We start from the raw sequence: 17,808 nt of genomic DNA, 5'->3' as shown, positions 1-17,808 counted from the left end.
AATTGAATACTTTGTTGAAAGTCCAGCTACATATGTTCAGCCTAATGTTTTCCTTTAGGTTTACATAATTATCAGTTCAGAGCATCTTTCCACATGGTGAAGTCTCTAGAAATAGGAATCCCAGATGAAACCTACCTCAGGAATTTATCTTGTTAAACTCCATTGAAAATTTTTAAGCAAGTTATTTTTTTTCATCCTTTACTTTAGACAAAGCCAAAGCAGAGAGTTTGATGAAAGATACATTATAAAAATAGAAGATTATTAGAAAATACACATTTTTAAAACCACTGTGGAAAAAGCCATAACTGCATCTTTTGGGAAAAAGACAAATGGAAAATCCATGAAAAAATTGATTATTAATAGAGTGTCAAAATTCCCCATTAGAAATGGACACTCTGTCATCATTTTTCACAACATATTCCTCATCTTTTCACTAGAGAAATAGATGGTATCCAAGTTCTAGTTTCCATGTGTAATTGGAATTGGGCTGGCTGTGTTTCCTCGTGGTAAAGGAAACCTTTTCTGTGGCATCTTAAAGTAGTTATATCCAGGTATGTTGGTTGCTATGCATGTATGAGCTAGTGCATAGTTAAAAGCAAGTCCGTAGGCCAAATTAACATTTGTTAAGTAGATGCTCAATAGATACAAATAATTTCAAAATATTTCTTGAGAAATAATACAGTTTTCAAAGTTTTCTTCTGAAATAGTTCATTAATTGCATTAATGGGCAATATTCTGAAAATTAGATGGTTTCAGAAGAACCTTCAAATAATCTAGGTCTGTTTCCCACAATGTGTAAGAGGTTAAGCATGGCAGACAAACTGGGAGGTGGCTTCCCAATCTTTAAGCCAATGCCTTTTTGTTTTTCACTGTGCATGCTTTTTGCCTTTTAGTATTACTAATATGAAGACAAAATTAGGTGTTTCATTTTGCTGAAAGACTCATATTTGTTTTTCTGAATATGTCTTACTCCATTCCTGCTGCTATAACAAAATACCTTAGATAAGGCAATTTTTAAACAACAGAATTTATTGCTCACAGTTCTGGAGACTGGGAAATTCATGATCAACGTAGTGGCAGATTTGGTATCTGGTGAGAGCTCATTCTCTGTTTCATTAGTGGCACTTTATTGCTGTGTCCTCACATGGCAGAAGGGCAAGGCAGCTCCCTTCAACCTCTTTCATAAAAGTACTAATTTTATTCATGAAGGCAAAGACCTCATGACTTAATCACCTCCTAAATGCTGTACCTCCTAATCACCTCCTAAAGGCTGTACTATCACATTGGGAGTTAATTTCCAACATACGAATTTTAAGGGACACCCACATGCATACCAGAGCAATGGATGAACTACAATATACTTTTAGAAGAGGATTTAAGAGATACAATCAATGAACATATCCATTCATTTATAAATATTTGTCAAACACCAAATATATTCTAGGATCTGTGTAATACACTGAAGGTAAAATGCTGTTCTAAAAGAAGATAGTGCCTGCTCTCTGAAAGCTTAAAGAGTAATGGGAATAAAAGTTAATAAATGAACCATATGTGTAATTAAAATTAGAACAATTCTCTGAACAGTTCATTGCAAGTGTTTGACAATGGAAGTTGATCAGGCTTGGGCAGTCAGGATAATTTCCCCAAGGTTTGATACGTGCCCTGATATCCAAAAGAAGAGTTGGATTTAACTAGGTGAAGAGAGGTAGCATGAGGGTGAGGTAGGGAAAATAAGACGTGAAATGTAAGCCCTGTGTGTGTTAGAGAAACTGGTCAGGTATTGTGGGATCAGAAGATGTCTTTTATTCCATTGTTTTAAGGAGAACAAAGTTGAGCATGCTTATAATGTGAAAAATAGACCCAGTAAGGGGAAGAGGTTGAACACACAGGAGAGGGGAGTTGGGGAAGCTCTCGAAGGAGAGGGAAGGGGAAGTGGGGGGCCTGAGATGATGAGAAAAGTAGAGAATCAATGGGGAAGAGACATACCTCTTACTCTGAGCATGGACGAGAAAAAGAAGATGGTTGAGACTTCACTAAGTATTCAGGCAAGACCATCTGCTGAGAAGGAGGAGATCCGGGTTAGATTGGGAGCTCACAGGGAACGGTAAGTGAGTACATAAGAAAGAAGGACAAAGACCAATTAAAAAATTGAGAAATTGTCTATTAGTGCCTATGAGATCAAACACACGCTCTAGAGAATTAAACTTGTTAGAGGGAAATGATATGCCAAGTGGTAAACCGTAGTGTCCCAGATGGCAGGGAAGGACTTGAGATCAGGAAGGATCAATGGATGAGTCAAGGGCTGGTCAGGTAAGAACTTGTCAGAGAGTAGTATTTTGGGGTTAATGTTAGAGTTGAAGACAAGGTTCAAAGCAGGGCGATGGGAGGGATTTACTAAAGTGTATTGAATCCACTGGAATTGACGAGGTTAGACAGTTACTGAAGCATACTGAAGCCCCTGGAATTGAGGACTCCAGAGCTCTTTGAAGGTAGAACTTTTTTAAAGTACTTTTTTTTTTCCCACAAAAAGATAAAGTAACATAAAGGCTGAGAACCACATAGTTGTACAATAATTAGATTATGCATTAATAATAATTCTTCAAAGTAGCAGATGGCAAAAACTTCCCTTTCATTTTTATTTGTTTTCTTATATTGAAATAGCCAAATGAAACAACTTGTGTATTGTATGTTGCATCCATGTATTAAAATTTAAACTATTAACATCATGGGAGGGAATGATGGAATAATAAACAGACTATGAAATAAAATTGAATGTTTGCACAGTGATTTATGCCACATAAAACTAATATATTTGTTATTTTTCTAGAATCCTTATTGCTATAACCTGAGCCAGTGACCAAAACACACTGCAGCATGAAATATGCTTAATGAAACTGTGATAATCCCAATGTTGACATCAACAAAACATTAAATTCAAATAATATAATTATGAATCAGGAACATAGTAAAATATGTTTGGTATAAAATGTGCTAACATAATGCCTTTGAAAGAAGAAAGAGGAGGTAAAGTCCAGGGTGATACAATCTAACAGAATATTCAGTGTAATGTGCTTAGATGAAAAGAGGAGGGAAACAATGGAAGAAAATAGTTATCTCTTCTCCTTACCAGTCTGTGTTCTGGGAAAGAAAAGCTGAGGCTCCTCATTAAGTTGTAACCTGACTGGTTTACTATTCTTTTACTTGGTGATCATCAGAAGATTTTGGCCAATATAAGTTGATAACGTTCCATAATAAAATATACTATATTTCCTTTTTTTCTTCATTGGACACTTAAAAAACGTGTATTTATAATAGTTTTCTTTTCTACCAAATCCAGTTAAAAGCAAAGAGCAGTAATCATACCTGAATGAACACAAATGTACTTGCGAGTTGCTTTCCCTGTGGCAACACTGTTGCTTGGGAAGGTGTCAATGCTTTTATTATCGTTGCTGTTATTTTATCTTACTAATGATTTAATCACCCTCTTCAAAAAGTGTGAATTTCTTAGAGGATTTTCTTTGCCTAACTACTGTGCTTGGTGATGCAAAACTTTCATAACTTAGATAACTTTTTCTTTTTTGCTATGAAAATGCTTTAATACGGGTGAACACACAGCAAGTGCACACACAGAAAGACATGGCTTTCATAGAACACACTGGGAGTAAATCAAGAATTCATGTCACTTCTATCTAACAGAAGGCTCTACTAGGCCACCTCCTCCGGGCCCACTCCTCAAACTCTCCTTCCTCCCGGTACTGTTGGTACTTGAACATCAGGTTGTTCCTGTTGTTCTTGGCCTCAGTGGATTCCATCTCATCCATGTCCTCACCGAATCACCAGGGCAAGAAGGCCTTGTGCGTGAACATGGCAGTGAACTGCTTTGAAATGCATCTGAACAGCTCCTGGATGGCCATGTTGTTGCCAGTGAAGGCAGCAGATATTTTTAGCCCTGGGAGTGGGATGTCACAGAAAGCTGTTTTCACATTGTGGGGGATCCAGTCAGCAAGGTAGCTGTTGTTCTAGTTTTGGCTGTTAAGCATTTGCTCATCCACCTCCCTCCAGGACATGTGGCCCCTGAAAATGGCAGCTGCCATTAGGTAGCAGCTTTGCAGGGGTCGCACAGGCACTCAGCATACTCTTGGCATCAAACGTCTGCTGAGTGAGCTCAACCACCATGAAGACCCGGTACTGCTGGCTGCCCCAGCTGGTCAGCAGGATAAAGCCAGGCATGCAGTGCAGGTGGGTAAATGGGACCATGTTTATGGCCAGTTTCCCAAGGTCAGCATTCAGCTGGCCTGGGAAGTGCAGGCAGGTGGTGACCCTACTCATGGTGGCAGACACCAGGTGGTTCAGGTCACCATAGTTGAGTGTGGGCAACTTTAGGGGTCTGAAGCAGATGTCATAGAGAGCTTCATTATCAACGCAAAAGGTCTCACTTGTGTTTTCTATGAGCTGGTGGACTGAGAAAGTGGCGTCGAAGGGCTCCACCACTGTGTCAGACACCATATATATGAAGAAACTGCCAGCCACCTTTACGCTAGGTGCACAGAATAAATCAAATCAACTTTTCTTCTTCAGAGAAGAGTCACTTGAGTGCCCCACTAGGTTCTGAAACATATGGTAAGTAGGTCCCCATGACCCTGGAGGAAGGGTGTAACAAAATTTTTGTCGCTTCAAAGTTTCTTCTCTTCAGATCTCACTGTCTGCTGACAGGGCCAGCCTTAGGGTGTGAGAACAGTGCAGTCACACAGGATCCCCAGCTCAGAAGGGCCTCATAATGGGGCTTAATGCTCAGCATTTTCTGTCATGACATTCCTCGTAGTTTTATTTTAGAATCTGTATTTTCGTAAGTGAAGTCCGATGGAACATTGGAGCATGAGCCAGGTACATGGAGCCTCAGCTCCCTCCTGATCGCCCCTCCTCCCACTTCCCCAGGATGGGTTCATGGCTGCCTGCTTCCTATGCCCTCACACCCTGGCCTCACCCTGCCTCTTCCTCTCTGCTTGCACCCCATTAACTGATGTGCCTTCTGCTTGAGGTGGTCACCTCAAGGGTGTTGGGGCTGAGATGGGCAGCATTCTGCCATTGCCTTTTTCTCTAATGGGAGCTTGAGCACAGATATGGGAGGTTCAGGGTCGATGTGTGCCCCACAGCATCTCCGGGCAGGGCAAGGTGGTGGCTGTCTCTGCCCCAGGCTGGCAACTCCACGGTACATTTGGTGAGTGAGTTGGCAGGAAAGTCTTTGGCCCACCTCATCCAGACACTGAATGCATAGCATGGAGGTTCCTGTTCCGCGGTGGTTGCCTGTCCACTATGGATTGGGACAGTGGGGCCATGGAACTGTGGGAAAAGGAGAATGACCTTTCTGCCCTGAGTAGGGCACAGCCTGTTAGTTTGGTGGATGCAGAGAGGTCGTGGGCTACATGTAGGGTCACAGGCAGGGCCCCCGGGTACCTGTGAAGGTCCGTACTTGCCCTGCAAGTATGCCCATGCCCGAGGGAGCACAACTTTAAATAGCAAGTAAAAATCACCATGACACAAGAAGAGAGAGACACACTGTGGAAGAAAGGAAAAAATGTAATATTGTAGTACTTTTACTGACACTCTTTTCCTGACTTTTGAACAAAAGGTTCTGAATTTCCATTTGCATTGGGCTTTGCAAATTATGTGGCTGGTCTTGTCTGCAGAGTTTGTCACTGGGTGGATGGGGGTCAGTGAGTCTTTTCGGAGGAAAGGTCCTGGAGACTTTTCTGATGGACAAAAGTGTCCTTGACTCACATGTAGTGGCAGGTAAGGACCACAGACCTACATAGGAAAACCTGTGAGAAAAGGTGGACCCTAGATTTTTGCTCTTGGACAGCCATCAGGGCCTAGAACAGGCACCATACATTCAACCGGCTGTGGCAGGTAACAGCTAGCATCAGGGAATGTGGAATGGAGGGCACTGCAGCGAAGTGCTTGCCTTGAGCAATCTGATATGGAGGAGGTGAGAGATGCTACCGCGATTCAGCTCCAGATGGTGTTGCTGTGCCAGATAGGAGGAGCTCAGTATTGCAGTAAGAGAAACTGGAGATCCAGCTTGTTTGTATGAAAAATTTTTATAAATTAAAAAAAACTTTTTTAATGAGACAGTCTGGCTTTGTCACCCAGGCTGGGGTGCAGTGGTGTGATCTCGGCTCACTGCCACCTCTGCCTCCTGGGTTCAAGCGATTCTCCTGCCTCAGCCTCCAGAGTAGCTGGGATTACAGGCACAGGCCACCACACCCAACTAAGTTTTTGTATTTTCAGTAGAGAGGAGATTTCACCATGTTGACCAGGGTGTTCTCAAACTCCTGACCTCAAGTGATCTGCTCACCATGCCTTCCCAAAGTACTGGGATTACAGGCATGAGCCACTGTGCCCGGCCTGTGTGAAAATTTTTATATGAAATTTCAAATGCAGTATGGATAAACAAAACATATCAAGGAGACATATTTGAACCGGTGCCCCTTTGTTTGCAGGTCGTGAGCATAATATATTACAAGGGCTGTATAAACCCATCTAGACTCAGCCACCCTAGCCTGTTTTTCATGCTTTGAGAAGAAAACTGGACATCTGAGTAGGAGATTAAAGACCCCTAATTTACACTCAAGTGTGCAGTTATACAGAGTCTGGGTCTGGAAAGGATTTTGCTGGGGATAGACATGCCACCACCATCAGACTATGAATGTATATTTGGTTTCAACAACGACATCTAGTGGCAATGAGAGAAACAACAGCTGTGCTGAGCCAAGAAAGCTTTTCTACATCAGCCAGGCGTTTAGAGTGAGTAAGCCACTGGACTCAGAGTGGGAAAGGGTAGGTCTCAAGAGAGAGATAATGGATTTTCTGTTAATAGGGGCAAGTGGGGAAGAGAGTGATTCCATGGAAATATACAAGATATGATCAAACATGCATTCCAAGCCAGTTATATGGGCCATTCTAGTTACATTGCTACTGAATTGTTTTGATTGAATGCCACAGATGTTAAAATAGCAAACTTTCATTTAAGTTTTCCTCTTATTTATGGAAATTCAATAGGACTCTTTCAGGAAGGCTTAATATTAGTATCAAGTTTTGGTAAATCTTTTATGACTTTATAGCCAGATATTGACTAGTAATAATATAATTTAATGTATCTTACACTTGATCTTAGCCAAAAGGCCAAGAAGTGATATATGTGTTCAATATATAATAAGCAATAAATAATTACTGAGTCTGCCACAGTTCTAGGCTAAGTATATGTATTGGGTGTCTTATTTGACATTTAAATTCATCATGATATTTCTTGTGTTTTAACTTGAGGCAATGCAAGGAAATAAAATTTGAAATTTCCCCTTATGTATTCCTGTGCTATATAAATAATTATTGAGTATGCACCATGTACCAGATTAGATGCTGGGATATGATAGCAAGTAAGACGTTTATGCTTGCTATTTTCATGGAGACTACAATCTAGTATGGTAAGTGGTATTATGCAAATCCTTCACACAAATAATTAACATCAATTGTGTTAAGCGCTATGAAGGAGAAGCATAAAGTGTTATGATACAATAATGTGAGAATATAACCTGCTCCCTGAGAAAGAGATATTTAAGCTGAAACTTGAAGGATAAATTGGAGATGTATGATAAAGAGCAAGGAATAGAGGCAGGGAGAAAAATATTTCAGACAGAGGAAGAGAGCATTTGATATTGAATACAGGGAACTGGAAGCAGGTTTGGGGGCCAAGGCTCAGCAATTGAAGGAGACAGTAATGAACAATGAGGCAGAAAAGGAAGTTGGGACTAGATCAAGTGAGGTCTTGAAAGTTGTATCCAGGATTTAGCTTCTTATTCCAAAAACAATGTGCGGACATTGAAGGATTTTAAGCAGTCAAGTGCCATAATCAGATATTAACAAAAAAACAAAACAAAACAAAACAAAAAAAACCCCACTCTGGCTTCAGTGAGTAAAACAAATCATACCAACATGAGAAAATCAACACGAGAAGCATTGTTTGAACATACAGGACTTTCGGAATTAACTATAGAACTTGACGCTTCAGGAAGTAATGATCAAGTAAAATTACTGCTTCGTGTGTATTCTGGGATAAAATAAGAGGTCTATGTTGGGTGTTTCATTTTATCAGATGAAGTTTCAATTTTTTTGTCATGAAGGAGTCAAAGGAGTAATTTCTTATCCTCCGTTTTGCAGTGTTATTAATGTTAGAAGCTGACAGATTAAAAAATGATGTTCTACGTGGACAAAGCCTGGCATATTTGTAACTTTTAATATGTAGCTATGTTAAACTGCATTAATAGCTAAGGAAATGAGTTTGGATTTAAAGGATACTTTTTTCTTGGATTGGGTTTTGGGTGGAAAAAAGGATTTTAGGTAAGAAGGATTTTTTTTTTCCATTTACTGGGGGAACCAGCCCCCAATATTTCAACATAGGTTCTTTTGTATTTTCCTTAAGTGTTGGCTGGTCTGAGAAATAAACAGAAAGAGTACAAAGAGAGGAATTTTACAGCTGGGCCTCCGGGGTGGCGTCACGTATTGGTAGGACTGTGATGACGACCCTGAGCTGCAAAACCAGCACGTTTTTATTAGGGATTTTAAAAGGGGAGGGGGTGTACGAACATGGAGTAAGTCACAAGGATCACATGCTTCAAAGGGCAATAAAGATCACAAGGCAAAGGCAAAATTAGAATTACTGATGAGGGTCTATGTCTCGCTGTGCACATATTGTCTTGATAAACATCTTAACAGGAAACAGGGTTCGAGGGAAGAGAACTAGTCTGACTAGAATTTACCAGGCTGGAATTTCCCCATCCTGGTAAGCTTGAGGGTACTGCAGGAGACCAGGGTGTATTTCAGTCCTTATCTCAATAGCATAAGACAGACACTCCCAGAGCAGCTGTTCATAGACCTCCCCCAAGGAATGCATTCCTTCCCCAGGGTATTCCTTGCTGGGAAAATAATTCAGCAATATTTCTCCTACTCACACGTCCATTTATAGGCTCTCTGCAAGAAGAAAAATATGGCTGTATTCTGCACAACCCCGCAGGCAGTCAGACCTTATGGTTATCTTCCCTTGTTTCCTGAAAATCGCTGTTATTCTGTTCTTTTTAAATGTGCACTTATTTCATATTGTTCAAACACATGTTTTACAATCAATTTACAATAGTGATCCTGAGGTGACATACATTATCAGCTTACAAAGATAATGGGATTAAGAGATTAAAGTAAAGATAGCCATAAGAAATTATAAGAGTATTAATTTTGGGAACTGATGAATGTCCATGAAATCTTCACAATTTATGTTCAGGGATTGCAGTAAAGACAGGCATAAGAAATTATAAAAAAATTAATTTTGGGAACTGATAAATGTCCAAGAAGTCTTCACAATTTATGTTCTTCTACCTCGGCTCCAGCCGGTCCCTCTGTTCGGGGTCCCTGACTTCCTGCAACACCCATTCATAGTGACATAATTTGGCTCTGTGTCCCCACCCAAATCTCATCTCGAATTGTAATCCCCATGTGTTAAGGGAGGGATCTGTAATCCCCACGTGTGGAGGGAGGGAGGTGATTGGATCATGGGGGTGGTTTCCCCCATGCTGTTCTCATGATAGTGAGTGAGTGCTCGTGAGATCTGATGGAAGTTCCTCCTTCCTTCTTCTTTCTCCTGCTGCCTTGTGAAGAAGGTGCTTGCTTCCCCTTCAGCTTCCGCCATGATTATAAGTTTCTGGAGACCTCCACAGCCATGTGGAACTGTGAGTCAATTAAACCTCTTTGCTTTATAAATTACCCAGTCTCAGATATTTCTTTATAGCAGTGTGAAAATAGATTAATACACATAGATATGGTAGACTTTTTAGAGAAAGATTCATAGTATATGAAATAATAGATATTATTACCACTAGTTCTACTAGTACTGATCATGTGCTGAAATTTTATTGTCAACTCTCTCTGCACATCCAACCACACACAAACACATATTTATTTCATTTATTCCTTACAAAAGTCCAATGCTGTATGTACTATTTTTATGTTCTTTTTAAAGATAAGGAGACCGAAGCACAAATAAGTTAATTACTTTACCAAAAATCACATAGCTTATTGACAATGTAGCCAGAATATAAAACAATATTTGATTCTAGAATGACAGTTCATAACTATTACATTATATTGCCTTCCAAGATTGAAACTAAAATGTTCAATTACGGAAAAAATAATACATCTATCCAATAAACATATTACCAAAGTTATCCTTCTTCAGGAAAATTAAATAAGTATAGAGTAGTAATCCCAATTGTACAAACTTCAGAAATGTTTATTAGAGCTGTAATAGAATGCTTCCATTTTAAGAAGAATACCCTGTTATTAGGTATACTTTTTTGTAATTACTTTTCCAGAATATTTAATTTGATTTACAAGAAACTTTTATGAATGTACCCGTTACTTAATGTCAAGAAATGGTGAAATTAAGTAAAAGTTTTCCTCTTGACATTCCTTATTTTTGCTTTCTTTATTCTATTTTCCTTTTTGGCACCCTTTGAGTATTAAATAATAAAAGAAGAAAGAAGAGGAGAAGGAGGAGGAGAAAGAGAAGGGAAAGGAAAGAGGAAAGTGGGTGGGCAAAGAATACAAGTTGGATATACTGCAGATAATTTTTAAGTGTATATTTTTTCAAATAAAACTATCTGGTTCTCTGATTTTTTTTCACAGTCCACAAAACTGTTGATTTAGTTATAAATTAATTTGTCATTGTTTTTACTTTTTAGGGAAGTGTATAATTACCTTTTTATTATTTGTAAATTTTTGAGGTTAGTGTTTCCCATTTGTATCCAATCCTTATTTCTCTGATTTTATTTCAATTTTGAACAATCCTTTTGGCAACAATACGTATCTTTTAAGATACCTATTTGAAATATAAGAATATGTTTACGATACCAACACATGTATGTAGTATACATAAAAATCATTACCTTAAATATACTTTAATTTATCTCATTTCTGAAGAAATGAAATTTCATGTTAATTTCACTACTTTAATTTCTTTTTGTAAACAATATATAGATGCCAGTTTACTATCTCTACCTTTTTCTCTCTTAAAAAGTGTTTATTATAAAATATAAGACACATTCAGAGTTACACTTAAAGCATAAATACACAGCTTAATAAACTATTTTAAAGCAAATAACCACAATCCACATTTAAAAAAATGCTGCTCCAGCTTTCCCAAAGCCCATCTGGGGCTCTCCCAAAGCTTTTTCTCAATTACCAACCTCAATAAAGGTACTCACTGGCTTGGCTTTTTCAACAGTATTTTTAGAAATTGACATATACCTTGCACAGTATAAAATTCACCAGTTTAAGGTGTACACTTTATGGTTTTTAGTAGATTCACCAACTTGTGCAACTATTACCACTAGTTAATTCTAGAACTTTTCAATCCCCTCCTTCCCCTGGATCCTGTATTTATTAGCAGTATGTCCCAAACTTTCTCTTTCCATAATTTCCTTTCTGTGTCAGGATTTGCCCATCCTGGACATTTCCTTTAAATGGAATCACATGTGGTCTTTTGTGTCTGGTTTCTTTCACTTATTGTTATATTTTCAAGATTCATCCATGTTGTAGCATATGTCAATACTTTATTCCTTTTTATAGCTGAGTATTTCATGTTATGAATATACTACATTTTGTTTAACCATTCATCAGTTGATGGATGCTTAGGTTGTTTGCACTATTTGGGTATTGTGAATAATAGTGCTATGAACAATTGTTTACAAGATTTTGTTTGATCACATTTTCAGTTTTCTCAGGTACATTCTTGGGAGTGGAATTGCTGGGTCATAGTAATTATGTTTCACGTTTTGAGTAACTGCTCAAGTATTTTCCACACTGGTTGCATCATTTTGCATTCCTTCCAGAAATTTATGAAAATTACGATTTCTCCACCTCCACACTGACATTTGTTATTAATATGTTTTTAAAAACAATTTTAGCCATTTTAGTGAATGTGAAGTGGTACCCATTGTGGTTCTGATATGCATTTCCCTAATGACTAAAAATGTTGAGTATTTCTTTTCATGTGGTTATTGATCATTTGTATATATTCCTTGGAAAAATGTCTATTATAATCCTTTCACCATTTTAAAATTGAGATGTCTTTATTGTTGAGTTGTAAAAGTTCTTTGTATATTATGGACACTAGCCCTTTATCAGATATATAATTTGCAGCTATTTTCTTCCATTCTGTGTATTGTCTTTTCACTTTCTTGATGCATAAAAGTTTTTAACGGTTTCAAAATCCAATTTATCGTTTTTTTTCCTTGGGTGCTTGTGCTTATTTTTTATTTTTTTGATATTACAGCGTAATTTTAATACAAGCTAAATACAAACACAATTGTTAGATATTCGGTTACGTATCCTGTGAAACAACATGCCAAGATCAACCTTGAGATATTTATAAAAACTAAAATTTATAAAATGTCTTCCTCAATTAACTCTAGGGACCCCATATACGAATGCAAAAATCAGAACTTATCAATAATCACATCAAATGCTGAGCGCTGATTGAGCAGCAAAAAACCATTTCTAATTTTAAATTTCAATAGCTCCAGGTAAAAGCATTCTATTTCCTATGTATACTGTCTTTGTATTCTGCATAGAGTTCTAAGGTAAAGATTGTTCTGCTTTTGTTAATTGCCAGAAATGATGTCCTGTGTGGCTGCTTTGTCGTGGATCTTTCATTCTTCTTTCCTGATGGATTCTTAGTTTCTTTGGGAGGGGGTTTATGTATTTGTTTTCATGGAATTGAGTTATAAAAGGCTGGTTCTGAATAGGAATTTCCTCTCTAAAAGCCTCTATGTTTTCCTTCGGCATAACCATAGCTCTTTGGAGCAGGATGAGTTTTATTTTTTGCATTTTCCAACCATTCCTTAAACCCTTTTCTTGCTATTTCACTTTGCTATTGCTTTTCTTTCTCCTTTTTACATTCTTTGGCATTTTACAACGATTCTTAATATTTTTCTTTGCTTTTTCTTGCAAATATTCTTTTTCTAGGTCCTTCATATCTTCATTATTGTTTGGGCCTCTTCTCTTTCTTCTTTTTCTGAACCCACTCCTTATGTTTTTCTTAATAATTTATCTTCCATTTACTATAGGCATGCACCACCATGCCTTCTAAATTGCTCTGCCTTCTACATGAATATAGCTGTCATATTCATCTATAGATTATGCTTCTATTTCAGCCTGCTTATCCTCAGCTTTATGCTTTTCAGATGTTCAGTCTGGCCAACATGGTGAAACCCCATCTCTACAAAAAATACAAAACTTAGCTGGGCATGGTGGTGGGTGCCTATAATCCCAGCTACTCAGGAGTCTGAGATAGGAGAATCGCTTGAACCCAGGAGGTGGAGGTTGCAGGGAGCCGAGATCACATCACCACACTCCAACCTGGGCAACACAGCGAGAATCCATTTCAAACAAATATATGACTCAACCTCATAACCTACCCAAGCCAAGCTCCCTGAGAATATAATCTGATTGAGTCAGGTCTCCAGAATCCTACCTAAAGGAATAGACAGTTATTTACGCCCCCCCCCCCCACCATGAAGAGATCAGATAGATAAAAGAGAAAAGAGGAAAAGAAAGGACAGAAAAAAAGAAGATATCTGACAACAGAACCTTGGGCAACATCCACATTTTAAGGCAGGCACAGAATAAGAAGCAGATGAGTAGTAGCATCAGAAACACTAAGTGGAGCATAAGAAGGCAACCTAAATACAGAAATAACAGAATAATTATTCAATTAATTGTGGCATATTTTTCATATGTAAATGCCATAGAACAGTAGCAACCAATATATACTTAGCCCTCCATAACACCCTAAATGTGTCTTAAAATACAATGTCGAGAACAAAGTCAGATGGTGTGGTTTTTAGGTATGATGTAAAAAGCATAATCAATTGGCTGGGCAGGCCAGATGTGGGTGGCAGGGCAGTGGGGAACTGCTTCTCCACCTCCCCACATCTACTTCCCAGCTGATTGCAGGCCCGGGTCTCAGCCCTTCTCAGGAGGCTGACATGAACAGATCACCTGAGGTCAGGAGTTCAAGATCAGCCTGGCCAACATGGCAAAACCCTGTCTCTACTAAAAAAAAAAAAAAAAAATTAGCTGGGCATGGTGGGTACATGCCTGCCTGTACTCCCAGCTACTCAGGAGGCTGAGGCAGGAGAATCACTTGAACCCAGGAGATGGAGGTTGCAGTAAGCTGAGATTACGGCACTGCACTCCAACCTGGGCAGCAGAGTGAGACTCCATCTCAAAAAAAAAAAAAAAAAAATTGATATGTCAGAAATTGAAATGATCTTCCCTTTCCAATTACTTTTCTTGGGAAAGTATACACAGTGCCACAACCGTTCTCCATATCACAAAGTCCAGAATCTCTGAACCATCTTTGATTCCATCTTCTTGCTCATCATCTAGTTTTAATCAATTGTCAAGTCCCATTGGTTTCCTTTCCAAATATTACTCTTAGACATTCTTTCATAGTTTGGTCTCTCATTTGGACCATTGTAATGACTTTCTTACTGACCTCCCCATGTATAATCTCTGACCCTTCCAATCCATCTTTCACATTGTCACAGAAGAGCACATTGTACCAGTGTACTGTACAACAGAGAATCTACTAGCTGTACGTCACTATTTAAATGTAAATAAATTACAATTAAATACAATAAAAAATTTGGTTCCTCAGTTATACTTGCCATATTTTAAGTACTCATGTGGCTAATTAGTGACTATATTGGACAGTGCAAATATAGCACATTTCTATCTTTCCAGAAAGTTCTATTCTGTTTAGAATATAGGCAGATAATAATGTCTTTTTTTTTTTTTTTTTTTTTTTGAGCTGGAGTCTCGCTCTGTCGCCCGGGCTGGAGTGTAGTGGCTGGATCTCAGCTCACTGCAAGTTCCGCCTCCCGGGTTCACGCCATTCTCCTGCCTCAGCCTCCCGAGTAGCTGGGACTACAGGCGCCCGCCACCTCGCCCGGCTAGTTTTTTGTATTTTTTTTTTTTAGTAGAGACGGGGTTTCACCGTGTTAGCCAGGATGGTCTCGATCTCCTGACCTCGTGATCCACCCGTCTCGGCCTCCAATAATGTCTTTATTGTTTGATAATTTGTTATCTTTCTCTCTAGCTTGTATCAGAAAGTGCAAGTTTCTTGATGTGGAATTTAAAGCCCAAATTATTCTTCTAGCATCGATTTCTTTTTTTTGAGACAAAGTCTTGCTCTGTCACCCAGGCTGGAGTGCAGCTGGGCAAACTCAGCTCACTGCAACCTCTGCTTCCCGGGTTCAAGTGATTCTCCTGCCTCAGCTTCCAGAGTAGCTGGGACCACAGATGCGCACCACCATGCCCAGCTAATTTTTCTATTCTTAGTAGAGACAGGGTTTCACCATGTTGGCCAGGCTGGTCTTGAACCCTTGACCTCAGGTTACCAGCCTCTCATAGCCATCATTCTACTCTCTATCTCCATTAGTTCAATTGTTTTAACTTTTAGCTCCCACAAATTAGTGAGACCATGCAAAGTTTGTCTTTTTGGGCCTGGCTTATTTCACTTAACATAATGTCCTGTTCCATCCATATTGCTGAAAATGACATGATCTGATTCTCTTTAATGGCTGAACAGTGCTCCATTGTGGATATGTACCACATTTCCTTTATCTATTTGTATGTTGGTGGACACTTAGGTTGCTTCCAAATCTTGGCTATTGGCAATTTCCATATGTTGAACCAGCCTTACATCCCTGGGATAAATCCTATTTGGGCATGATGAATGATCTTTTTAATGTGTTGTTGAATTTGGTTTGCTAGTATTTTGTTGAGGATTTTTGCATCAATGTTCATCTGGGATATTGGCCTGTAGTTTGCTTTTTTTTGTTTTTTGTTTTTTTGATGTGTCTTTGTCTGGTTTTGCTATCAGGGTAATATTGGCTGCATAGAATGAGTTTGGAAGTATTCCTTCCTCCTCTATTTTTTTGAAATAATTTGAATACAATTCATATTAGTTCTTCTTTCAATGTGTGGTAAAATTCAGCATTGAAGCCATCAGGCCCAGGTTTTTCTTCGCTGGAAGACTCTTTATTATGGCTTTGATCTCATTACTTACTAGTGGCTAATGCAGGTTTTGAATTTCTTCATGGTTTAATCTTGATAGATTGTATGTATCCAGGGATTTATCAATTTCTTCTAGGTTTTACAGTTTATGAGTAACTAGTATATACTATGATCAATGATCATAGCAGCCACTAATGCTCCTTGGAATTTCTGTGGTATCAATTGTAGTTTCTCATTTTTTCATCTCTGATTTTATTTATTTGTATCATCTCTCTTTTTTTCCTGGTCTGTCTAAAGGTTTGTTGATTGTTTCCATTTTTTCAAAAAACCAACTATTTGTTTCGTTGATCTTTTTTTTGCCTCAATTTCATTTATTTCTGCTCTGTTATTTATTTTTTTTGACCAGTTTTGTGTTTGCCCTCCCTCCCTCCCTCCCTCCCTCCCTCCCTTCCTCCCTTCCTTCCTCCTTCCCTCCCTCCCTCCCTGCCTCCCTCGGCCTTTCCCTCCCTCCATCTTTCCCTCCTTCCGTCTTTCCCTCCCTCCGTCTTTCTCTCCCTCTTTCCTTCCTTCCTTTTCGGTAAAGGTGATTTTCTCTGGTGGTATGTTTTGGTTTCTTGATTTTTATTTTTTGTGTATCTGATGTATTTTTTTTTATTTGAAGATATTATGAGGCTAGCAAATGATATCTTATGACCCATTATTTTTAAACTGATGACAACACTGATTGCAAAAACAAATAAACAAGTAAACAAAAAACCAATAAAACTCTACATTTTTAACTTCATCTTCCTGCTTTTTAATTATTTTGTTATTTCTATTTATATATTATTATGCTGTCTATGTCTTGAAAAGCTGTCATAGTTATGATTTTTGATTGGTTCATCTTTTAGTCTTTCTACTCAAGATAAGAGTAGTTTACACACCACAATTATAGTGTTATAATATTCTGTGTTTGTCTGTGTACCTACTATTGCCAATGAGTTTTGTACCTTCAGATGATTTCTTATTGCTAATTAATATCCTTTTCTTTTAGGTTAAAGAACTGCCTTTAGCATTTCTTGTAGGACAGGTCTGGTGTTGATGAAATCTGTCAGATTCTCTTTATCTAGGAAAGTCTTTATTTCTCCTTCATGTTTGAAAGATATTTTCACTGGATATACTGTTCAAGTTAAATGTTTCTTTCCTTCAGCATTTTAAATACATCAGGCTGTGACTGGAAATATTGTCCAGGTGCTAAGACCTGGAATGGGGGCCTCAAAGCTTTGCCTGGTGCCCCATTTAAGTGTTGCTGAGCTGGTATGCAAGTTGCAAGACAAAGTTCTCTTAACCTTCTCCTCTCTCTCCAGGAGCTGTGAGCTTCATTACCTGTGGTTGGGGGAGGGATGACAAAAGCACTCCCTTGGCCCCCTTGGCTAGTGTCTCACTAGGTCACATGCTCCCAAGTACATTGTCTCTAAGCCTGGCACAGCCCCAAGACTTGCCCATGAATTGCAGTCCTTGTGGCCTAAACTGCCTTTTAAGTTTATTTAGAACCCAAGAGCACTTTAGCTCTATGGTGGTGGGGCCAGCTGGAACTCAGGTCCTGACCACTGGGCTGGACAATTCCCCTCTGGCTAGGGCTGGTCTAAATGCTCCCTCTGTGGGTGCTGGCTGATTTCTGGCTCCTGTTGCTTTCCACTGTGA

At 38.8% G+C, this 17,808-nt stretch overlaps 1 pseudogene; it reads right to left on the bottom strand.

Moving 5' to 3' along the window:
• Positions 1-3,689: 3,689 nt before the first annotated feature.
• LOC111547856 lies at positions 3,690-4,506 on the bottom strand (annotated as a pseudogene).
• Between the last annotated feature and the right edge of the window lie 13,302 nt (positions 4,507-17,808).

This window comes from Piliocolobus tephrosceles, chromosome 3 (genome assembly GCF_002776525.5).
Source record: "Piliocolobus tephrosceles isolate RC106 chromosome 3, ASM277652v3, whole genome shotgun sequence".
Taxonomy (NCBI): Eukaryota; Metazoa; Chordata; class Mammalia; order Primates; family Cercopithecidae; genus Piliocolobus; species Piliocolobus tephrosceles.
Note: the sequence above shows the minus strand (reverse complement) of the source record. Positions and strands in the feature narration are given on the sequence as shown.